General features: G+C 45.9%; 1 long non-coding RNA gene across 2 annotated transcripts; it reads right to left on the bottom strand.

Moving 5' to 3' along the window:
• Positions 1 to 15,602: 15,602 nt before the first annotated feature.
• LOC113887659 lies at positions 15,603 to 24,277 on the bottom strand. Of its 2 annotated transcripts, XR_003509784.1 has the most exons (6): positions 23,857 to 24,277; positions 22,567 to 22,812; positions 22,387 to 22,454; positions 17,629 to 17,678; positions 17,158 to 17,363; positions 15,603 to 15,808 (listed from the first exon to the last, which is right to left on the bottom strand). It is a non-coding gene; the product is annotated as an uncharacterized LOC113887659 (long non-coding RNA). The 2 variants fall into 2 exon arrangements; XR_003509783.1 differs by having other exon boundaries at positions 22,387 to 22,812.
• Positions 24,278 to 25,608: the final 1,331 nt, after the last annotated feature.

Below are 25,608 nucleotides of genomic sequence, written 5' to 3' on the forward strand. Positions count from 1 at the left end.
AAAATGACATAAACTTGGCAAAACAGCAAGTGACCTCCGAGTTTAACAACAAGAGGGAACCAACACAGGATACAATTCACGATATTTTAAAACTGCTGCGTGATGGACATCTTCTAATCTGTGCAGCTTTTTATTTTCACACAAACTCTGTTGCTCAGAATCAGCTGCTTTTTTAACACCTTCAGGGACTGGTTTCAGGAGTAACCCATCTGAGTGAGCGAGGGGAACTGTAGTTTCTTGAAAATTCCCATTTTTTAAAGCCTCATCTCTGTGCTGATAACTATTTTCTGCATGGCCCACCCCACCACCCAGCCACCTGCCTGATTGAGTGTGGAGTCTGCTCCTGTGTTACCCACTTCAACTTGTCATAAACTCTAAACTCTGATGTTTATGTTTATAAGACATCTAAACTCCGATGTTTGTAAGACTCTAAACTCCGATGTCTTATGTTTATAAGACATCAAAACATGATTCACGATCTCAGAATCTAAATTTCATAAACATTTTGCCCGTCTTCCTGTTGTCAGGCAACTGGGGACCTGAGCTTCAAATCTAAGGCACTAATAAAGAACTGATTTTCCTGCCAATGATGTGCTGTGCTTTGCTAAGTCACTTCAGTCGTGCCCGACTCTTTGCAACCCCGTGGACTGCAGCCCGCCAGGCTCCTCTGTCCGTGGGATGCTCCAGGCAAGAATACTGGAGTGGGTTGCCATGCCCTCCTCCAGGGGATGGTCCCAAACCAGCGATCAACCTTCCCAACCCTCATCTCTAAAGTCTCTTGCATTGGCAAGCAGGCTCTTTACCACCTGGGAAGCCCCACCAATGATGGGACCTTAACATAAAAAAAAAAAAAACTCACAACGTTTCTGGTTCTTAATTTTCTACTCTGAGTCAGACCACCTCCAAAGCTCCTTTCAAGTCTAGAGACACATGACTACCATTCTAACAGTGAAGAGTAGGACACGGATTTCTCTGGTGGTTCAGTGGATAAGAACCTGCCTGCCAGTGCAGAGGACACAGGTGGATCCCTGGTCCGGGAAGATGGCATGCCACACATGCCTCGTGGTAAGTAAGTCCGTGTGCCCACAAGCACTGAAGTCTGAGCTGTAGAGCCCGTGATCCTCACCGAGAGGAGCCACTGCAATGAGAAATCCATGCATCACAATTGGAGAGGAGCCCCCGCTTCCTGTCGCTAGAGAAAGCCCAGGTGAACACCCAGCACACCCAAAAAACAATCAGTTACAGAAAACAATTATCTTTGGCCACCTGATGCAAAGAGCTGACTCATTGGAAAAGACCCTGATGCTGGGAAAGGTTGAAGGCAGGAGGAGAAGGGGGCGACAGAGGATGAGATGGCTGGATGGCATCACTGACTCGATGGACATGAGTCTGAGTGAACTCTGGGAGCTGGTGATGGACAGGGAGGCCTGGCGTGCTGCAGTCCACGGGGTGGCAAAGAGTCGGACACGACTGAGCGACTGCACTGAAGAAAAAAAAAAGCGTAGAAAAATAGACACATTTTCTTTATCTTGTTTTTCTCCCCTTTTGCCATTTTTAAACTTTTGACATTTAAGTTATTAAGATTATTAAGTTATTTTATTATTCACAAATATATTTATTTTAATTATTAAGTTATTAAGATTCAAATGGTGTTGCAAAAATTCTGTAAAGCAATTATCCTTCAATTAAAAAAAGGTGTTGCAAAAATAGTAGAGGGAGGTCTCTCTCATATACTTTTAAGATTTTAATACGTATGAGGGGAACGTTGACTAATACACAACTTATTCAGATTAGCTGACTTTGCACATTAACTGTCCTTGGAGTCATTTCATCGTTTCCTTTGTACTTCTTCCCCCAAAACTCCGGTAAGTGTTTTCTTAATTATAGGTAATGGATAATATGATATTAGTTTCAGGTATAAACAAAGTTGATGCAGAAGTTTGTAGTCTTTACTTCATTTATTGTTGTTATTAAGCATTGACTGTGTTCCCCGTGATGTATGGTATATCCTTGTAGCGTTATCTATTTTACATATAACTTTGTATCTGTCGATGCCCTCCCCATCGCGCTCCTCTCCCCTTCCTCTCCCAACTGTGAACCACTAGGCTGTTCTATCTGTGAGTCCGCTTCTTCTTTGTTATATAGTCACTCGTTTGCACTGCTTTTTAGATTCCATGTTTAAGCGATATCATATACTGTCTGTCTTTCTCTGGCTTACTTCACGTAGCAATGGTCACCTCTAGGTCTGTCCACGTTGCTGCAAATGGTATTACTGCATTGTTTTCTGGGAGCTAGCTAACATCCCATTGTCTATAAGTACCATATCGTCCTTATCCATTCCTCTGTTGATGGCTATTTAGGTTGCTTCCACATCCTGCCTATTGTGATCAGCGCTGCTATGAACAACTGGGATTGCACGTGTCTTTTTTGAAGGAAGAGTTCTGTCTGGATATACGCCCAAGAGTGGGACTGCATGATAAAAACGTCCATCAAAGTTAAAAGACACCCGCTCCTTGGAAGAAAAGCTATGACCAACCTAGACAGTGCATTCGAAAGCAGAGACATCATTCACTGAGAAAGCTTCACAGAAAGCTACGGCTGCTTTTCTCCAACGGTCAAGTACAGATGTGAGAGTTGTACTATAAAGAAAGCTGAGTGACAAAAAAATGGATGCTTTTGAACTGTGGTGTTGGAGAAGACTCTTGAGAGTCCCTTGGACTGCAAGAAGATCCAACCAGTCCATCCTAAAGATCAGTCCTGAATGTTCATTGGAAGGACTGATGCTGAAGCTGAAGCTATAATACTTTGGCCATCTGATGGGAAGAACTGACTCATTGGGAAAGACCCTGATGCTGGGAAAGATTGAAGGCAGGAGGAGAAGGGGACGACAGAGGATGAGATGATTGGATGGCATCACTGACTCAATGGACATGGGTTTGAGCAAGCTCCAGGAGGTGCTGAAGGACAGGGAGGCCTGGTGTGCTGCAGTCCATGGGGTCACAGAGTCGGACACGACTGAGCGACTGAACAACAGCTACCTTACCCCAAGTCCCATCTCCGAGTTCTTCTCTGGTGTTGTCTTCTCGTATCCTGTGCACCCATGCCCACCCACAAACACATCGTATGAATCCCTTCCACCCTGCATCTCCTCTTCTGCCATAATGGTGTTTCCTTCTGTGACTTCTCAGCAGCAGTCTGTCACTGTTTCCACTGTTTCCCCATCTACTTGCCATGAAGTGATGGGACCAGATGCCATGATCTTAGTTTTCTGAACGGTGAGCTTTAAGCCAACTTTTTCACTCTCCCCTTTCACTTTCATCAAGAGGCTCTTTAGTTCTTCTTCACTTTCTCCCGTAAGTGTGGTATCATCTGCATATCTCAGGTTATTGATATTTCTCCTGGCAACCTTGATTCCAGCTTGTGCTTCACCCAGCCCAGCGTTTCTCATGAAGAACTCTGTTGTAAATTGTCACCCTGCTTATTTAACTTATATGCAGAGTACCAAACTGCAAGAAATCCAAATACATACAACCTTGGGGTAACAACAATAAGAATATGCCTTTTATGTTTCGTCAGCAGGAACATATACCAGGGATCTATATAAATATGGGCTTTAGGAGAATGGAGTTTCCTAAAAAAAAAAAACCAAAAACAATACCACTGTATAACCCAGTAATTCCACTCCTGGGTATGTATCTGGAAAATGAAAGCGTTAATTCAAGAAGACACATATATGGTCATGTTCAGAGCAGCACCTTTTACAACGGCCAGGACATGGAAGCAACCTGTGTCCATCAACAGAGGAATGGAAAAAAGAAAAGCTGGTCCACAGATACACAGTGGAATATTACTCAGCCATGAAAAAGAATCGTGGCATTTGCAGCAACATGGATTGACCTAGAGATGGTCATACTCAGTGAAGTCAGACAGACATCCTATGATATGACTTTTATGTGGAGTCTAAACAGTAATACAAATAAATATAGTAAGACAGAAACATGCTCACAGATCTAGAGAACAAACTCGGGGTGACCAGTGGGGTGAGGGAATGGGGGAGAGGAGAGATAAGGATCAGTAATTAATGGGTATAAACGACTATGTATAAAGGGGCTTCCCTGATAGCTCGGTTGGTGAAGAATCTGCCTGCAAGGCAGGAGACCCCGGTTCGATTCCTGGGTTGGGGAGATCCGCTGGAGAAGGGATAAGACTGCCCACTCCAGTATTCTTGGGCTTCTCTTGTGCTTCAGCTGAATAAAGAATCCTCCTGCAATGTGGGAGACCTATGTATAAGGGCTTCCCTGGTGAAAGGTCTGACTGCCAAATCAGGAGATGCGAGAGATGCAGGTTCCACCCCTGGGTTGGGAAGATCCCCTGGAGGAGGAAATGGCAACCCACTCCAGTATCGTTGCCTGGAGAATCCCATGGACAGAGGAGCCTGGCGGGCTACAGTCCACGGGGTCGCAAAGAGTCAGACAAGACTAAGAACACACACACACACACACACACACACACACACTATGCATAAAGTACATAAGCTACCAGGATAGTTCAACACAGGGAACATAGCCAATATTTTACAATAACTATAAATGGACTATAATCTATAAAAATTTTGAATCACACCAGAAAGTCATATAAGTTGTAGTCAGTGATACCTCAATAAAAAAAAAGTTTCTGGGTTTTCAAGTAGCCGGAGTTATGTAACATTGGTGGATGATACAAAAGATCTCTTTCAGTCTTCCTTCCCAAGCCCACCCTTAGGAGTGACCGGAATCGCTCACGAGAAAAATGTAAGTTCCTTCCTCAGCCACACCCTCGTTGTTCCTCTCTAGGGAAAACAGAAATAAATTGGACACAGGGAACAAATCAAGGGGTTGATCTCGGCGTGTGATACAGTTGGGTCCCCAAAATTCTCTCCAGTGAGTGACCAGTGAATGAACAGACCCCGGTCCGTGAAGCAGCAGGTAACACAGGAGTAACCAAACTTTGACAGAGACTCAGAGATGTACTTCCCTATTTCTTACAATCCATTCTCCCTTTTCTCTGCTCATTTATAGTATGTTCATACTTTAGCCAGACAGAAGACATCACCACTTAGCCTAAAGATGCACTTATTCTAAAGACGCAGAACCTATACCATCCTCCAACTTAACAACACAGTTAGGCAGCAATTTTACTGCTTAAAGATTTCCCGTGCAAATACACTTGAGTGTTTTCTTCCTGTAACACTGTCTAGGGGATACACAGAAGCGTTACTTAGTGGGGAGAAAAAAATATCGACGCAGCTGGAAAAAACCCAGAAACAATGGCTTGTGTAAAATCTCACAGAAGCCAGCTTTAAACGCTTCCCAGTACCTCATTAATACGGGTACCAGGCGTCCCGAAGCCAGTTCAAGAAGAAATCTAAGAAATATGATCTGAAGATTGTAAAAACCCTGAAAAGCTTGTTTCCCAGAAAGCAATGTGGAACTTAAAATGCTGTCTGTATTTCTAGTAGCAAATTTACTAAGATACCAACCCAAATATTTAGCTTCGTATGGTACGGCGTTTGCTATATAAATACCTGTCTGGAGCGGCAAGAGAGAAAAAAAAAAAAGTTATTTTTTGGAGAAATGATAAGTAAAGGAATTCACTGTTCTTGCATTTGCCATTTATTCTCATGGAACAAAAAGTCTGCTCTATATATATCTATCTATAGATCGCTCAGTCGTGTCCGACTCTTTGCGACCCTGTGGACTATAGCCCACCAGGCTCCTCCGTCTACGGGATGCTGGCAAACGCAAAATTAGTACTACTGAAAATGAGATCCAGAGCAACTTATCTTGGCGGTCAGAGTTAATGTGGGTTTTTCAAACCATAATTTCAAATTTTCTGAAGCAATCATTCATCTGTACGTTTTTCTACGATGGAAATTATTAAATGCTACGAAAAGCGGCAAAGACAAAAAAAAACCAAACCCAGTGTTTATCTAAATGGTATAGTCATTCCTTACTTTTCCATAGGTCATCTGCTCCTGAAATCGTAAATTCACACCCTCGACCGACCTGAGAGATTTCTCCAGAATTCAAGGTCAACTGAATTATCAGACGGATCGAGGAAAGCGAACCTGATTTTTTGAATATAGACAGCACGTTTAAGTTCCTAAAAGTAGGACGTTTATTCTATTTCCAGCAAAACACTGGCCCTGATACACAGCAGACATACACGATCTGGGCACTGCATTGACTCTGCATGCCCATCTAATGGAGTATTTAGAACTGCCACGATGTTTTAATAGCAACGAACAAGATTACGCTCATAATTTGAAAAGAGAGCCGGAGGATCAAAACACAAGATTTGGGGAAAGCTTCCAGCCACGATCCTTTAACCTCCAGGCGACAGCAAGAGCGCTATGCACTATCTGCGCTTCAAGCCCAACGCTGGTACATTGGACAATGTTAACCGATCCTTAAGGTTTCTTTTTCCATTAAAAAAAAAAAAACCTCTGTATTGAATATTGCTTCTGCTTTATGGTTTGGTTTTTTGGACCAGAGGCATGTGAGATCTCGGCTCCCCGCCTCCAGGGATGAACCCTGCACCCCACCGCACCCCCGCATTGGAAGGGAAAGTCCCAACCACTGAAGTGCCGACGGTAACTGATTCTGACCGATGGCATTTGAGAAGAAGACCTGTCTCGTGAAAAACAAAAATCTGCCAACAGAAAAAAATCTTAACAAAATAAAAAGAAGTTTCCTGAGAGCAAAACCGCAGCCACATTCTGTGAAAGGTTTATGTATTCATTTTTTTTCCTGCACTAATGTAGACACTGTTATTTCATTGTCTTGCCACTTCCCCCTTTACATCGGCCAAAGTGAAAATGAAGGCAGATGGTGGTTTCTGAGTTTATCCTTGACGAGGCATCATGTTGAGCAAGTGCTAGGCTCCTTGTCTCTTTAAAACTACGATTTCCTTATCCCTGTACATCACTAACGGGAGTGTAAGTTGGTACAGCCACCATGGAGAGCGGGATTGAGGTTCTTTACAAACTAGACACAGACATACCATTTGATGCAGCAATTCCACGACTGGGCATACACCCCGAGAAAACCGTAACTAGAACACATAACGTCACCCCGACGTTCCTAGTAGCACTTTTTACGACAGCCGAGACATGGAAGTGACCTAAGTGTCCGCTGACAGATGAACGGATAAAGAAGATGCAGTGCACACACACAGCGGAATACTACTCAGCCATGAAAAAGGGTGAAATCGTGCCATTTGCAGAGATGTGCATGGATCCAGAGACCCATCATGGAAGAGAAATAAAGGCAAGAATCATATGGTATCAGTAATATGCGGAATCCAAACAATCAGACAAATGAATTTACAAAACAGAAATAGGCTCACACGTGTAGAAAACAAACTTACGCTTATCAAAGGGGAAGGGGAGGGAGGGATAAATTTGGAGGTTAGGATTAGCAGATACGCACTAGTATATATAAAACAAAAACTAAGGACCGTATATATACTGAACTACATCCAGGATCCTGTAGTATCAGAAAGGACATAAACACATACATATAAATGTAATATGTAACAACCTATAATGGAAAAGGATCTGAGCAAGAATATATATGTTTGTGTGTATATATACATTGTTATATATATATTCTTAGATTTGTATTCTTTCACACACACACACATATATACACACATTTTCAGATTTCTTTCCATTACAGGTTATTACATATTCTACATATATATGTGCATGTATATATATATATTCAGTTACATGTATATTCTTATATATACTGTTACAATATACAGACACTTTTCAGATTTTTCCCAATATAGGTTATTACATATTACATTTATGGCTCTCTATATATATTCAGTTACATATATATTCTTACATATATATGTATACTTTTCCAGATTCTTTTCCATTATAGATTATTACATATACATGTGTGTACATATATATATATATATATTCAGTTACATCAGTTCAGTCACTTCAGTTGCTCACTCGTGTCTGACTCTTTTCGACCCCATGAATCGCAGCACACCAGGCCTCCCTGTCCGTCACCAAATCCCAGAGTTCACTCAGACTCACGTCCATTGAGTCGGTGATGCCATCCAGCCATCTTATCCTCTGTCGTCCCCTTCTCCTCCTGCCCCCAATCCCTCCGAGTTCAGAGTCTTTTCCAATGAGTCAGCTCTTCCCAAGAGGTGGCCAAAGTACTGGAGTTTCAGCTTTAGCATCATTCCTTCCAAAGAAATCCCAGGGCTGATCTCCTTCAGAATGGACTGGTTGGATCTCCTTGCAGTCCAAGGGACTCTCAAGAGTCTTCTCCAACACCACAGTTCAAAAGCATCAAATCTTCGGCGCTCAGCCTTCTTCACAGTCCAACTCTCACATCCATACATGACCACAGGAAAAACCATAGCCTTGACTAGATGGACCTTTTGTTGGCAAAGTAATGTCTCTGCTTTTGAATATGCTATCTAGGTTGGTCATAACTTTCCTTCCAAGGAGTAAGCGTCTTTTAATTTCATGGCTGCAGTCACCACCTGCAGTGATTTTGGAGCCCAAAAAAATAAAGTCGGACACTGTTTCCCCATCTATTTCCCATGAAGTGATGGGACCACATGCCATGATCTTCGTTTTCTGAATGTTGAGTTTTAAGCCAACTTTTTCATTCTCCTCTTTCACCTTCATCAAGAGGCTTTTTAGTTCCTCTGCACTTTCTGCCATAAGAGTGGTGTCATCTGCATATCTGAGGTTATTGATATTTCTCCCAGCAATCTTGATTCCCGCTTGTGCTTCTTCCAGTCCAGCATTTCTCATGATGTAGTGTGCATATAAGTTAAATAAGCAGGGTGACAATATACAGCCTTGGCATACTCCTTTTCCTATTTGGAACCAGTCTGTTGTTCCATGTCCAGTTCTAACTGTTGCTTCCTGACCTGCATACAGGTTTCTCAGGAGGCAGGTCAGGCGGTCTGGTATTCCCATCTCTTTCACAATTTTCCACAGTTGATTGTGATCCACACAGTCAAAGGCTTTGGCATAGTCAATAAAGCAGAAATAGATGTTTTTCTGGAACTCTCTTGCTTTTTCCATGATCCAGCGGATGTTGGCAATTTGATCTCTGGTTCCTCTGCCTTTTCTAAAACCAGCTTGAACATCAGGAAGTTCACGGTTCACGTATTGCTGAAGCCTGGCTTGGAGAATTTTGAGCATTACTTTACTAGCGTGTGAGATGAGTGCAATTGTGTGGTAGTTTGAGCATTCTTTGGCATTGCCTTTCTTTGGGATTGGAATGAAAACTGCCCTTTTCCAGTCCTGTGGCCACTGGTGAGTTTTCCAAATTTGCTGGCATGTTGAGTGCAGCACTTTCACAGCATCATCTTTCAGGATTTGAAATAGCTCACCTGGAATTCCATCACCTCCACTAGCTTTGTTCATAGTGATGCTAAGGTCCACTTGACTTCACATTCCAGGATGTCTGGCTCCAGGTCAGTGATCACACCATTGTGATTATCTGGGTCGTGAAGATCCTTTCTGTACAGTTCTTCTGTGTATTCTTGCCATCTCTTCTTAATATCTTCTGCTTCTGTTAGGTCCATACCATTTCTGTCCTTTATCGAGCCCATCTTTGCATGAAATGTTCCTTTGGTATCTCTGATTTTCTTGAAGAGATCTCTAGTCTTTCCCACTCTGTTGTTTTCAGTTACATATATGTTCTTATATATATTATAACATATATGTACTTTTTCAGATTCTCTTCCACTATAGGTTATTACATATTACATATACGTGTGGATACATATGCTCTGTTGCTAAGTCGCTTCAGTCGTGTCCGACTCTGTGCGACCCCATAGACGGCAGCCCACCAGGCTCCCCCGTCCCTGGCATTCTCCAGGCAACAACACTGGAGTGGGTTGCCATTTCCCTCTCCAAATCATGAAAGTGAAAAGTGAAAGGGAAGTCACTCAGTCATGTCCAACTCTTCACGACCCCATGGATTGCAGCCTACCAGGCTCCTCCGTCCACGGGATTTTCCAGGCACGAGTACTGGAGTGGGGTGCCATTGCCTTCTCCAATATATATAGCCAATAATATATATAAAGGATATAACTATATATACAACAATATATATATAGTGTGTATATGTTATATACATAACTGAATATATGTACACTTCTCAGGTTCTTTTTCATTATAGGTAGTTACAAGATACTGGATGCAGTTCAATTATCTGTTAGGTCCTTCTTGTTTATTTTATAAACAATAGTAGAGTTGATTTACAATGTTTCAAGTACAGAGCTAAGTGCTTCAGTTACATATATATCCTTTTATATACATATTCAGCTACATATATGTTCTTTTATATATATTCAGTAACATATATTCTTATATATACAGATCCAGCTACATATATATTTTATATATATTCAGCACGTTTTTATATATATTTAGTTACTTAATATATTATTTGACATCCAGCTACATATTCTTATTTATATATATTCAGCTACATATAAATCCTTATATATATATATTCAGTTCAGTTCAGTTCAGTTGCTCAGTCGTGTCCAACTCTTTGCGACCCCATGGACTGCAGCACGTCAGGCCTCCCTGTCCATCACCAACTCCCGGAGTCCACCCAAACTCATGTCCATTGAGTCAGTGATGCCATCCAACCATCTCATCCTCTGTCATCCCCTTCTCCTCCTGCCTTCAATCTTTCCCAGCATCAGGGTCTTTTCAAATGAGTCAGCTTTTCACATCAGGTGGCCAAAGGACTGGAGTTTCAGCTTCAACATCAGTCCTTTCAGTGAATATAAACTGAATATATATATTCAGCTTCCCTGTTGCATATATTAACATATTAACATATACTAACTTATATTACATATATTCAGTTACGTAATCACTTAATCACTTTCCTGTACATTGGAAACATTATAAATCAATAAAAAATAAAAATTAAAAACCACCACCACCAATGTGATCTCTTCCTGTAGAAGATCGATGAATGTAAACCCTGAGATCCATCGTGGCCACTTCACAAAGAATGCCTTGTTCCAACAGCCCTCCCCTCCATTTAAACTGAAAGCAAGACACGGTCTCTTCCACTCTCGGTCGGGAAAGCATTCTTCAACTGTCCTCCCAGGAAGGATTACGGGAGGAACGCATCTTTAATTGCTACCCCCCAGAATTAACTTGTCAGCGGAAGACGTGGAAGAGAAAGTTTCATTTGCTGAGGATGGCGTGTGGGCTCCAAAGAGCGATGATTGATCTCTGACGTCTGGCAGCGCGCTTGAGAAGGTCAGCTCTCTGGTTTACATGCTTTGGAGTTTGTGTGATCGTACAGTTGACACAACAGCTGCTGCAGGGCCACGGAGATTTCCTTTGGAGTTTTCTCATCACCATGGACATTGGCATATGAGGCCCTGAGGAAGAGGAAGGGGCTCATTCAGAAAAAGCCACTCTGGCCTTGTTCCACCGATGAAAGCTCTGGGCCACCTGTGACGCGTGGGTGCTTCTCACACTTCTTGTGACGCCGCTTCTCCTGGGCAGCGGCAAAATGAAGCGTGTCTGAAAGGTTGTGAATTGTCTGAGCTTATGTTGCTTATGTTGTCGTTCAGTTGCCAAGTCGTGTCCAACTCGCCTCCCTGTCCATCACCAACTCCCGGAGTTTGCTCAAACCCATGTCCACTGAGTCGGTGATGCCATCCAACCACCTCATCCTCTGTCGTCCCCTCTCCTCCTGCCCCCAATCCCTCCCAGTTCAGAGTCTTTTCCAATGAGTCAACTCTTCGCATGAGCTGGCCAAAGTACTGGAGTTTCAACTTCAGCATCAGTCCTTCCAATGAATACCCAGGACTGGTCTCCTTTAGGATGGACTGGTTGGATCTCCTTGCAGTCCAAGGGACTCTCAAGAGTCTTCTCCAACACCACAGTTCAAAAGCACCCATTCTTCAGTGCTCAGCCTTCTTTACAGTCCAACTCTCACATCCATACATGACTCCTGGAAAAACCAAAGGTTTGACTAGACAGACCTACTAGCATTTTCCCACAGGTTCTGTTGTTCAGTGGCTCAGGCGTGTCCGACTCTTTGCGACCCCATGGACTGCAGCACGCTAGGCCTCCCTGTCCGTCACCAGCTCCTGGCGTTTCCCCAAACTCATGTCCATCGAGTCGGTGATGCCATCCAGCCATCTCATCCTCTGTCGTCCCCTTCCCCTCCCACCTTCAATCTTTCCCAGCATCAGAGGCTTTCTAATGAGTCTGCTCTTTGCATCAGGTGGTCAAAGTCTTGGCGCTTCAGCATCAGCCCTTCTGATAAATATTCTGGGTTGATTACCTTTAGGAAATCAGAAATAAGATTGGTTACCGAACTTTTGTAGGCTGAGCGAATCCACCTAGTTAGCCTCAAGCCTCATATTCAAGAAAATCGCAAATGGTGTGCATCAAGTTTTGTAAGATTTAACTCCGGTCTTGAATGTTCCCTGCCAAGTTTTGAGACTGCTAAATGACACAAACAGATGTAAAATGCTGGTTGCCTAATATGAGAGAAGAGGCATCTGTGATGACTCATGGACTGACCTATCTTGTTACAGGATTCTTACAAGGATAACAGTTCATTAGCTCTAATTAGGTGCTTATCAGTCAGCCATGTGCATCCTCAGAGTTTCCATACAAAGAGGCAGTCACTGTTGCTTGCTGTGGAATTCTCGCTGATAAGATCCTGGGTGACTCTGCAGGGCATAAAGTCCGCTGTGGTTGGAAATATAAGTCATGGAAGCTCGTGTGTCATACATATATGCTAAGACATATATTAGAACCTGCTGCGATACTTGTGGGTGCAGTCGATCCTAAAAGAAATCAGTCCTGAACATTCATGGGAAGGACTGAAGCTGAAGCTGAAACTCCAGTCCTTTGGCCACCTGATGCAGAGAACTGAGTCCTTGGAAAAGACCCTGATGCTGGGAAAAACTGAAGGTGGGAGGAGAAGGGGACGACAGAGAATGAGACGGTTGGATGGCATCAGTGACTCGATGGACAGGAGTTTGAGCAAACTCTGGGAGATGGTGATGGACAGGGAAGCCTGGCAAGCTGCAGGGCTTCCATGGGGTCGCAAAGAGTCAGACACGACTTAGTGACTGAACAGAACTGATACAGTGTTTGGGGCTTCACAGATGGCTCAGTGGGTAAAGAACCCCCCTGCAATGCTAGAGACACAGGCTGACGTGGGTTCGATCCCTGGGTCGGGAAGATCCCCTGGAAGAAGGCATGGCAACCCACTCCAGTATTCTTGTCTGGAGAATCCCATGGACAGAGGAGCCGGGAGGGGTTATACAGTCCACAGGTTCGCAAAGAATTGGACACAACCAAAGCAACTGAGCATGCACATCCTGCTTAAAGATTCTAGGCGCTCTGACTCTCCTCTGAATAGACTGCGATGACTATTTCTGGCAGCCTCTGTAAAAATGTGTTACCTGGACTTTTTAAATCTGGGCTTTACATACAATTACAAACTATCCATCTTTCGCAGTTAAAAGAACTTTGGGGTACTGTGTAGCGCATCTGAGATGCATAGGCTGGTTAAAACAGCTGCTTGACCAAACCGAAGGAGACGACACTCCTTCACACACACTGAGCTCGGGGCACTGAATTCTGAAGCCAGCGGTTTCAGTTCTGGTAAAGAAGCGAGGAATTCTCTTTTGCCTGAGGCGATAACCTGTGTCGTTTTAAAATTTAGCTTGAGTTTCAATCTGCTGAGTTTGAATTTTTTTTTCTTATTTTATTGCTTAATTGAACAATAGTTTGATGTAGCGTGTTGTGTTAGCTTTGGGAGTACAGCAAAGGGATTCAGTTATACATATATATGCATGTTCACTCTCATATTATTTTCCATCATAGGGGATTACGTGGCATTGATTATGGTTCCTGTGCTATGCTGTAGGTCTGGTTGTTTATTTCACTGATATATATATATAGTATGTGTATCTGCTAATTCGAAACTCCTAATTTATTCCCTTCCTTTTCTCATTTGGTAGCCATATGTTTATTTTCTGTATCTGTGAGTCTGCTTCTGTTTTCTAAGTTGTTTTGTATTATTATTAATTTTTTAATTCCACATATAAGTGATATCACAATGCTCTTTGTCTTTCTCAGTCTGACTCACTTCACTTAGCAACGATCATCTCTAGATCCATCCAGGTTGCTGCAAATGACGCTATTTCATTCTCTTTGACAGCTGAGAAGCAACCTGAGTGTCCATCGATATGTGAATGGATTAAAAAAAAAAAACCGTGGTACGGCTATACAGTGGAATATTACTCAGCCGTAACAAAGGAATGAAATAAGCCTCTGCATTCTTTACCTGAACTGGGAATGTTACAGGAAGGGGGACCCCCCCCTTCCAGGGTCCGAGAGTGGGATCTCGCCTGACGCTTGGAAAAGAATTGTCCGAGGAGACACACGAGCTGCCCAAGCAGGAGACTTGATTGGGAAGGGGTGCCCGGATGGAGAGTCGTGGGGTAAGAAACCCAGAGGAACGGCTGTGCCTCGTGGCTTGCAGTCCCAGGTTTTATGGTGATGGCATTACTTTCTGGATTTTGTCTGCCCAGTCATTCTGACTCAGGGTGCTTCTAGGTGGTACATGCATCGGTCAGCCAAGAAGGGTGCCAGAGAGAAGGATTCCGGGAAAGGCTAAGACACGTGGTGTCTCCTTCTGACCTTTCCCGAACTCTCCCGACAGGGGTATGGCTTGTCAGTTCTGAGCTCCTTCCTAGGAGGACCTCCTGTCATAAATTAACTCACACACATGGTTACTGTGGTGCCTGGCCAGGGTGAGCGGTCTCAGCCAATGTACGCTCCTAAAATGAACACAGATTTTTACGAACCTCACAGCCTGGAGGGCTGCCAACGACCAGTTCCTCCAAATGCCATGACCGTAATGGGGAGACGGGAAAAGGTGTTGCTTCCTCAGCAGTGAATGCAGAAGAATGCAGGGAAACTTCCTGGGGCCCTTTAGGAATTTTGCTGTGGCATCAAGGGTGTCTGCATTCTGTACTGTCTAGCCAACTAGCTGCATTCTCTCGTCTTTTTCAGATCCTTCACTTAATCCGTATTTGGATGTCGCCAATGATGTTTCAGGAAGACTGTAGAATATTATTAGAGCACACAGATTTGCAGTGAAAATTAAATCTTTTATTTGGCTCGGTGCTTAGCACATTATAAGATGCACACACACACACACACACACATTATGAAGGTTACTTTTCTGTGTCTTGATGGGCCCACAAAGTGCCCAGATATTTGGTAAAACATGATTCTACGTGTGTCTGGTATAGAGTGTTTCTGAATGAGATTCACATTTAAAAAAATTTTTCACATTGAAGTGTCATTTATTTATAATGTTGGCATCCATTGTGGCTCAGAGGGTGCAGAATCTGCCTGCAATGCAGGAGAGCTGGGTTCTCTCCCTGGATCAGGATGAGGGATCCCTGGAGGAGGGAATGACACTCCCTCCTCCAGGCATTCTTGCCTGGAGAATTCCACGGACAGAGGAGCCCGGCGGGGCTACAGTCCACGGGGTCGCAAAGCGTCGGACACGACTGAGCGTCGGACACGACTGAGCGACCGACACTTGCATTTTCACTGCACTTACATGGTAGATTCACATCGTTGGGTTAGCTTCTAGCGTGAGCAGAGTGCTTCAGTTACACATACACGCTTTTTCAGATTCTTTTCCACTCACAGGTTATTACAGGCTATTGAATGTAGTTTTCTGTGCTCTACAGTTAGGCCCTGTGGGATGAGCTGAACATGTGAACCAGGACACTGAGCAAAGCAGACTGCCCTCCCCAGGGCGCGTGAGCCTGGTCCACTCAGTCGACGGCCTGCTCCCACAGTGGCGATGAGGGACACACTGCCGTTGACCTGGGGACTGGGGCAAAGGGGGATGTGACACCAGATGCCAGGGAGGGACCTCTAGGGCTCCCACCGCAGGGTTTGACCCCCGGTTTGGGAAAATCCTACATGCCATGCAGCAACCTAGCTTATGCGTCACAGCGACTGAGCCCAGGCACCCAGAGCCGGTGCCCCACCAGCAGAGCAACCGCCGCAATGCAAAACCCACACACGGCAACCGAGAGCCGCTCCCGCTCGCCACAACCAAAGTCCCCCAAACAGCAGCAAAGACCCACTGCAACCAAAAACAAAGAAACAGGAATTATAAAAGCAAAATAAAATAAAATCCACGAGGGCGCGGCGTGTATGCTGAGCCAACTCGCTTCACTTTTGTACAACATCCCATTGTGCGATCATTTCACACTCTGTATATCCCGCTCTCCTGCCCACAAACACGCAGGTTGATTGCAGGTTTCAATATCAGAGACACGACTCCTGAGAACGGGCTAACACATGCACAAACAGGCAAGGGATTCTCCAGAGTTTCTACCCACGAGTGCGACTTCTGGGTCACCTTTGGCTTTTCAAGAGGGCGCCCAACAGACTTCCAAAGCGACTGTACCAATGTATAATCCTGGCGGCAAGGGAAGTGTGCTCTCAGTGTTCGCACAGCCATTAACAGAGGGTTTTTACCCATGGGCAGAGGGCCTCCCTGGTGGCTCGGAGGGTAAAGAATGCACCTGCAATGCAGATGACCTGCGTTTGATCCCTGGGTTGGGAAGATCCCCCTGGAGAAGGCAGTAGCTACAAACTCCTGTATATTCTTGCCTGGAGAATCCCCCTGGACAGAGGAGCCTGATGGGCTACAGTCCATGAGATCGCAAAGAGTCAGACACCAATGAGCAACTGACACTTTCATTTTCACAGCAGCTGGTCACTGATACCATACTCAGCGATAGCAGACTCAGATGCTCGTCTCAGCTTGAGGACACGTCCCAGCTGCTCTTAGCATTTGACGTGTCTCGTGTGGAGACGTTCCGGCCAGGGGAAGGATGAACACCATGGAAATCTCCCATGGCTAGCAAGTGTGCATGCATTTTAGGTTTTTCAGCTGGATGGCATTCAAGCAACAGACACAGAAACAGCAAGAGCAAAGAAGAGACCAGTGCACACACGAGGACCTCGGGAGGCAGGTGTTGAAGAAGGCAGAGGACCAGGCCGGCAAGGATGCTGGGCCTGTCACTCACCACTTGGAAGAAATCTCCCCAAGCAGGAACACCTGGAACGGATGAGTAATTGAAACGAGGAGTCAGCTGCGGCTGCGATAAGTTGACAAAATTCTGCGGCGTCTTTGTCAAGGCAGTTCGCATCACTCTCACCAAGACGGCCCCTGACTTCTTAAGTGGTTCCGTCTCTCGGGTTTCCCTGATGGCTCAGCTGGTAAAGAATGTGCCTGCAACGCAGGAGACACAGGTTTAGTCTCTGGGTTTCGAAGATTCCCTGGAGGAGGAAATGACAACCCACTCCAGTATTCTGGCCTGGAGAATCCCATGGATTGAGGAGCCTGGTGGGCTACAGTCCACGGGGTCGCAGAGAGTCGAACATGACTGAGCGACTCACGCTTTCTTTTCCTGCACCTCCAAAGATAGCAAGCTGCGTCCCAAAGTGAGTTTCTCATTTACAAACACAATTGGTTCACTTTTTAACGGGTTACTCACCTACGTGACTCCTCTTTTGGGAAGCCTGATTCTTCTTGTCTTTTGCTCACCTAGAAGATGAAAACAGGAGAATATCACATTGTTGGTGGTGTTTAGTCTCTAACTCGTGTCCCACTCTTTGCGACCCCGTGGACTGTAGCCCGCCAGGCTCCTCTGTCCATGGGATTCTCCAGGCAAGGATACTGGAGTGCGTTGCCATGCCCTCCTCCAGGGCATCTTCCCGACCCAGGGATCGCACCGGGGTCTCCTGTATTGCACGCGGATTCTTTACCGTCTGCGTCACCAGGGTATGTGCATATAAATATATTGTAGAGTTCTATAGCTATCCTGGTGTAGGAGCAGGCGTCCATAAACATATTTAGGAATTTGGGGCAATTTTACAGGATTTAGCTCTTTCATTTCTGGGGTTTTTAGAACTTCTAGAGAGTATCATGTCTGGGATAAATGGATTTGTGCTCTGACTGTGAAGAACATTAGACTGGTGTACAGAATTTTCTGTGGGTATCCATGTGCCTTTTCTCTTGAAGATGTTGTTGGTCAGTCACTCACTTGTGTCTGACTCTTTGTGACCCCACAGACTGCAGCACGCCAGGCCTCCCTGTCCATCACCAACTCTCACAGTTTACTCAAACTCATGTCCATCGAGTCGCTGGGGCCATCCAACCATCTCATCCTCTGTCGTCCCCTCCTCCTGCCTTCAATCTTTCCCAGCATCAGGCTCTTTTCCAGTGAGTCAGCTCTTCGCATCAGGTGTCCAAAGCATTAGAGCTTCAGCATCAGTTCTTCCAGTGAATATTCAGGACTGATCTCCTTTAGGATGGACTGGTTGGATCTCCTTGCAGTCCAAGGGACTCTCAAGCGTCTTCTCCAACGCCCCTGGGAGCTTCGATTATCCTCGGAGACCCTTGGCTGGTGAGAAGAGGCAGCTTCCTTTCTCCGTCCAATGGGCATCTGTGAAACAGCTTGACTTGTAATGAATGCAAAACCATCTCAGAGAGAGGGAAAAATAATAGAACCTTAAAAAAAAAAAGAAAAACAGATTTCAGTTCCGTGGATGCTCTGATCTCCTGACAGTCTTAGACCTGATGTCATAGACTGATCATCCCACTCAGCGTCTGAGGTTTCGACGTCTCCTTAAAAAGTCACTGATATTAAACTCCCAGTTCACAGACCACAGGTATTAAGGATGTTTGCGCAAGACGGGGCTGCCAGAGAACTGGCGCACGTGTGCAGCGGGCTTGGCTCGGATGTGGGGAAAACAGGCTGTCTAGACACGGCCCCCTCACATGCTGCAGAGGGCTAACCGGCGCTGAAATAGTCCGAGTCCCTTCATGGAGGTCACGGGAAGTGTGTCTGCCACGGAACCACATGGGTTCTGGGTGCTGTGCTGTGCTGGGTTCTGTCCAAGCAGCCTGGGACACGGAGCAGTAGCTTTCAGTCCTCTCTTGTCCAGGCAGGCAAGTGGGAAGGGGGCTCCTGCCTGCAGGTGGCTCGTGGCAGGATGTCTGGGCCTCCATAATCATGGCGCCGACTACTCACAAGAGATTCCGTCTCTCTCTGCAGACAGATGGTTGGATAGATAGATATGATGGACGGATAGATAGATATGATGGATGGATAGATAGATAGATAGATAAAAAGACAGCTAGACAGATGATAGGTACTGCAAAGTTGCCAAGTTGTGTCCGAGTCTCTGCAGCCCCATGGACTGCAGCACACCAGACCTCCCTGTCCTTCAGCAACTCCCGGAGCTTGCTCAAACTCATGTCCATCGAGTCCGTGATGCCATCCAACCATCTCATCCTCTGTGGTCCCCTTTTCCTCCTGCCCTCAATCTTCCCCAGCATCAGGGTCTTTTCCAATCAGTTGGGTCTTACCATCAGATGGCCAAAGTATTGGAGTTTCATCTTCAGCGTCAGTCCTTCCAATGAATATTCAGGACTGATTTCCTTTAGGATGGACTGGTTGGATCTCCTTGCAGTCCAAGGGACTCTCAACAGTCTTCTCCAACACCACAGATGGCTGATTCATATCCATGTATGGCAAAAACACTACAACATTATAAAGTAAGTAGGCTCCAATTAAAGTAAATAAATTCAAAAAAATAAAAAAACAAAAAATAAATAAGTTGTTTTAAAAATGAATTAATTTTTTAAAAAAGCATCTATTCTTCGGTGCTCAGCTTTCTTTACGGTCCAACTCTCACGTTTGTACATGACTACTGGAAAGACTACAGCTTGACTATAGAGACCTTTGTCTGCAAGGTGACATCCCAGCTTTTTAATACGCTGTCTAGGTTTCTCATAGCTTTCCTTCCAAGGAATTCAAGCAGAAACCTTAAGAAACAAGTGGCTGCTCCTTGTCTGTGGCATTGGAATGACACCTTTTTCTGCAGAAGTCTCGTATGGAAGACTCCACACACGTCATCTCCTGATATTTTTACACCTTTGGGGACATCTCGTCTGCAGCGCTCACGCCACCCGACAGACCCCAGCTGTTGCCATGAACAGGCGTGTCCGTAAATAAATCCCTTTTGGCTGTATTAGTAGTGTTAGTCGCTCAGTTGTGTTCAACTCTGCGACACCATGGACTGTAGCCCGCCTGGGTTCCTCCGTCCGTGGGATTCTCCAGGTAAAAACACTGGAGCGGGTTGTCACGCCCTCCTCCAGGGGATCTTCCCAAACCAGGGACTTCTTCCTTGTAAGTAGCATCACATAGCCGTGCTCTGCACAGCTTTCATAGGTCTGACTCACCTCCTTTTAGAAACCTCGGGCCATCCCTCTTTCTCCCGCAAAGTGTCCAGGCCGCTGCATCCTCTCCCTGCCAAGCTCCCACAAACGGAGATAATCCTAATTGCTAAATGGATTACTGCAAATATCCATTTTGCAAGAACTTAAACCCCGACGGCCGCCCTGAAGCCCAAGGCGCCTTCCAGAGGGACGGCGTTGCGGGTGATTTAGGAGGAGCATTAAGGAGGTGATTGATGGGGGAAACATCTCCAAGAAGGGAGCTGAGAGGATGCAGGCGGGATCGTGGAAGTGGCCGTGGCGTCAGGAAGGAGATAAACGTGGAGAGCAAGGGTCCTCTCTAGGGATCGTGGGTGTCTCAGGTCCCAGAGACGAGATATGTAGATATTAGATGATAGAGTAGGTAGATAGTAGATGACAGATAGGTATCTATCTACCTGTCTACCTGACAGATAGGTATCTTATCACCTGATAAGATAGATGATAGGTAGATGGGCTTGGCCTGGAAGCTCAGCGGGTAAAGAACCCGCCTGCAATGCAGGAGACTACAGTTCAATTCCTGGTTTGGGAAGATCCCCTGGAGAAGGGACAGGCCATCCACTGCAGTATTCTTGGGCCTCTCTGGTGGCTCAGCTGGTAAACAATCTGCCTGCCATGCGGGCGACCTGGGTTCCATCCCTGGAGTTGGGAAGATCCCCCCCACTGGAGGAGGGCATGGCAACCCACTGCAGTATTCTGGCCTGGAGAATCCCCATGGACAGAGGAGCCTGGTGGGCTGCAGTACATGGGGTCGCAGAGAGTCGGACGCGACTGAGCGACTAAGCACACACATACACAAAGGGAGATACACAGAGACAGAGATTAGACAGACAGACAGACAGACAGATAAGATACATGGTAGGTGAGATGATATACAGATACGATAGGCAGGTAGATAGACAAACAGAGCCATAGACAGATTAGATAAATAACAGTTAGAATGATAGACAGGTATGATACATGGGTGAAGCAAAGTAAAAGCCGCTCAGTTGTGTCTGACCTTTGCGACCCCACAGACTATACAGTCCATCGAGTTCTCCAGGCCAGAAGACCAGAGTGGGTAGCCTCTCCCTTCTCCAGGGGATGTTCCCAGCCCAGGGTATTGAACCCAGGTCTCCCGCATCGGTAAAGAAACCCAGGCAGATTCTTTAACAGCTGAGCCACACGGGAAGCCGGATACACAGGTAGGTAGGTATTAATAGGTAGACAGACGCACAGAGTCGGACACGACTGAAGCGACTTAGCAGCAGCAGACAGACAAATAGAGAGACAGATGGATAGACAGATGCTAGACAAGATGACAGATACTGGTAGGCGGGTAGTTAGGTAGATAAGATAGACGGTAGATAAGACATATGATAGACAGATGGATACAATAGGTAGGTAGACAGACAGACAGATAGGGAAGACAGACAGACAGACCGAGACAAAGGGAGAAGCAGCCACATACACCAGAGCTCACATCCCCTCTTGGTCTAAGCAGGCGTCATCTCCTGCTCATGAGACAAGATGGGTTCTCCTCCCAGCATCTCAACAATGATAACATCACCTCCTAGGTGAAGGCAGCCGTTGGTAGTCATTCCAGATACAAGAAGGAGGGGCTGGGGAAAAAGAACCATCAGTTTCCCACAACTCCTGTAAGTAAGTGAAGGCTGCTCAGTCATGTCCAACTATCTGTGACCCCAGGGACTGAAGCCCCGCCAGGCTCCTCTGTCCATGGGATTCTCCAGGCAAGCATACTGGAGCGGGTTGCCATGCCCTCCTCCAGGGGAATCTTCCTGACCCAGGGATCAAACCCACATCTCCTGCGTCGACAGGTGGATTCTTTACCCCTGAGCCACCAGGGGCGTCTTGCGTATCAAAACTTAGAAAGCTGATGCTTTGGAAATTCTCAGTTTGCTGGCACACTCACTTCGGAAGAAGTGATGATGTCCCCTCCCTCCCCCACCACCACCATAAATAGGAATGATACCTCTGACCCCTCATCCCTCTGAGTGAGGGGACTCCACACCACCTCCTATTGCGTCTTCCCATTTGCTCCTAGAAGAAAACGTCTCCAGGCTGTTAATAATGGAATTCTCAGCTTTCCGCACTGAAAGGATGATCTGGAGCTCCAATGCGTTTGGAAAATCATTCTCAAGGCTGACCTCACCCGTCATCGACGTCTTTTGGCAGAGGCTGTGTGTGCTTCCGTGCCCGGTCTGCTCGGCAGACACACCAGACGGACGTGGAATGCTGTGCTCTCCACCGACGCGGAGGAGCGCTGACCTGAATCTAAAGGTCGAGTGTTTCCCGTTTCTGCTGCTGACTCGCCTTCGATCCCTCAGCATTTTCAGAGCCTCCGGGTTCCCAGGCAACAGCTTGGGCAGGGCGGGGCATCTGGACGGACAAGGACTTCCTGGAGGGTCAGAAGGCAGGAATCAAGGACCAGAAGGTTTGGGTGACGTCACGGCTCTGTTCTCAGAGCATGTTTGGAAAGGCCTCTCCCTGTTCATGCTCACCTCCATTCTCGCTTCCCAAACCTGCTGTGCATCCGGACAAAAAGGAGACACTGATTCGAAACAATAACATGCTCCTCAGTGTTCACGGCAGCACTGGGTACGACAGTGAAAATGAGGAAGTGAAAACCTAAGTGTCCACCGGCAACTGAATGGATAAGGAAGATGTAGTACATAGATATGCAGTGGAATATTACGCAGCCATGAAAAAGGATGGAAGAATGCCATTTGCAGTAACATGGATCAACCTAGAGAAGATCATACTCTGTGAAGTCAGAAAGAGAACGACAAATAGTCTATGTTACCATTTACACGCAGAATCTAAAAAGGAAATAAAGCAAATGAACGAATATATCAACACAGAAAAAGACCCACAGATATTACCAAAGGGGAGAGAGAAGGGGCAGGGTCAAGACAGAAGGCGGGGATACAAGGTACAGACCACTGTGTATAAAACAGACGAGCTGGAAGGATACATTGTACTTGGAATAACACGCTAAAGGATATACTGTCCAGCACAGGAAATAGAGCCAATATTTTACAAAACCTTAAATGGAGTATGCTGCTGCTGCTGCTAGGTCACTTCAGTCGTGTCCGACTCTGTGCGACCCCATGGACGGCAGCCCACCAGGCTCCCCCATCCCTGGGATTCTCCAGGCAAGAATGCTGGAGTGGGTAGCCATTTCCTTCTCCAACGCATGGAAGTGAAAAGTGAAAGTGAAGTTGCTTAGTCGTGCCTGACTGTTAGCGACCCCATGGACTGCAGCCCAGCAGGCTCCTCTGTCCATGGGATTTTCCAGGCAAGAGTACTGGAGTAGGGTGCCATCGCCTTCTCTGAGCATAATCTGCAACAATTACGAATCACTATGTTGCTCATACCTCAATAAAAAATTAAATCATAAATACATAAAAGCCAACAAAAAAATAATAAATAAAATTCTAACCTTGAATAGCTGGGATTTTCAGGCAGGGCTGAGCTCTGCAGGGACTTCTTGTCCAACAAACATCACATCCCCAGATTCTAGAGACGAGGACCTGATGTTTTCGGACACGGACTCAGGCCACGAGAGAAACAAGCTGTCACAATTGTGAAGGGTTACGCTTTTTTAATGATTACCAGTCCCATCACGGTTTAGCGAAGATGGGCACGTGGCTGGATCGTGGCCGTCTGTTTCTCTGCTGGAACGGAAACAAAGCTGGGTTAGAATGAAAACGAACCTCGGGAGTTTGCCCTTCAGAGTCTACAGACGTCTGTGAGAGGTCCCGGCGGGGGACAAAGGAAGACCAATTGCTGCTGTTTACTCTCTCCGTTGTGTCCAACTCCTTGCAACCCCGTGGACTGTAGCCCACCAGGCTCCTCTGTCCAAGGGGATTCTCCGAGCAAGAAGACTGGAGTGGGTTGCCATTTCCTCCTCCAGGGGATCTTCCTGACCCAGGGATTGAGCCCCCCTCTCTTGCGCCTCCTGCATGGGCAGGCAGGTTCTTTACCAACTGTAACTCAGCATGCGTGCCATAACTATTGAAGCCCACGCACCCCAGAGCTCTTGTTCCACAAGAAGAGAAAGCCCCTCAATGAGAAACCCACGCACCCCAACTGGAGAGTCGCCCCCAATCACCGAAAACGGGAGAAAAGCCCACGCAGAGCAAACGAACACACAGCATAGCAACAATAAACAGAGAAATGCAAACGAATGTTAACACTCCAGGTGAAAAAAGAAAATCTTTAACAGCCATCGAAAGATGGCAACACCTTCAGGATAACCAGCTTCTCTCAAAGTAGCAAATCAACACTGCTACAAAAGAAGCTGCAGGAGGAAATGGCCACCCACTCCAGTATTCCTGCCTGGAAAATCCCCCGGACAGAAAAGCCTGGCGGGCTACAGTCCATGGGGTCGCAAAGAGTTGGACACAGCTTAACATACAGGCAAGCAAAAGTAAGAAAGATGAACAAACCCTAAAAGATTCTGACAGGATTCCAAGGGAAACACGCTTTTTTTAAACTTCTCACATCTGGAGCTTCCAGAATCTGTCCGTTGAGCATATTTTAAAAATGATGGACGCATCCGCAGCCTCTCCATATGAATTCAAGATGCCCTGACGAGGTGCTGGAGGCTTCACTCTCGTGACTTGAGAGAAGACGGTTCTATTGAAGAGGATGGAACGTCTGATAGAAAGAGTGTAAGATCTCATCTTATGAACTTTTTATGCATCTTTTCATAGCTCCAGATAATCCCCCGCAAAGAGACGGGTCAATATCATTATTATTATCATTTTTTAATAACAGTTTCGTGTACAGCCTTGGGTCTCTCGTAAAACTCCTTTGGTGCGGGCGAAGGAAACTTTCCATCATTAATAAAAAGCACACGGTAAGGCTGAAATGACATCAATCTGATTCCTACGGGGCGACAGGACTTTGGGAATTCTGTGCAGCTAAACAAAGAAGAAAGGAAAGAAAAAAGAGGAGAAGCCATACAGCTTAGTTAGCACAGAGGAGGATAAAAGCCAGCAACGCTTGTAATCATTATCAAGGCCAATGAGAAGGGGGACCACTCTCAGCGAGGCTGGCATCTTTAGGATCCTAGCATCACTCAAGTTGCACCACGCCCGTCTTAGACTGCGAGCTGCCGACAGATCTTCCTAAGTTCTATGTCCAGCGTCGAGCGGCTGGTCGTCCCTCCCAGACCCCAGGGTCCTCC

This window comes from Bos indicus x Bos taurus, chromosome X, assembly GCF_003369695.1.
Source record: "Bos indicus x Bos taurus breed Angus x Brahman F1 hybrid chromosome X, Bos_hybrid_MaternalHap_v2.0, whole genome shotgun sequence".
Classification (NCBI taxonomy): Eukaryota; Metazoa; Chordata; class Mammalia; order Artiodactyla; family Bovidae; genus Bos; species Bos indicus x Bos taurus.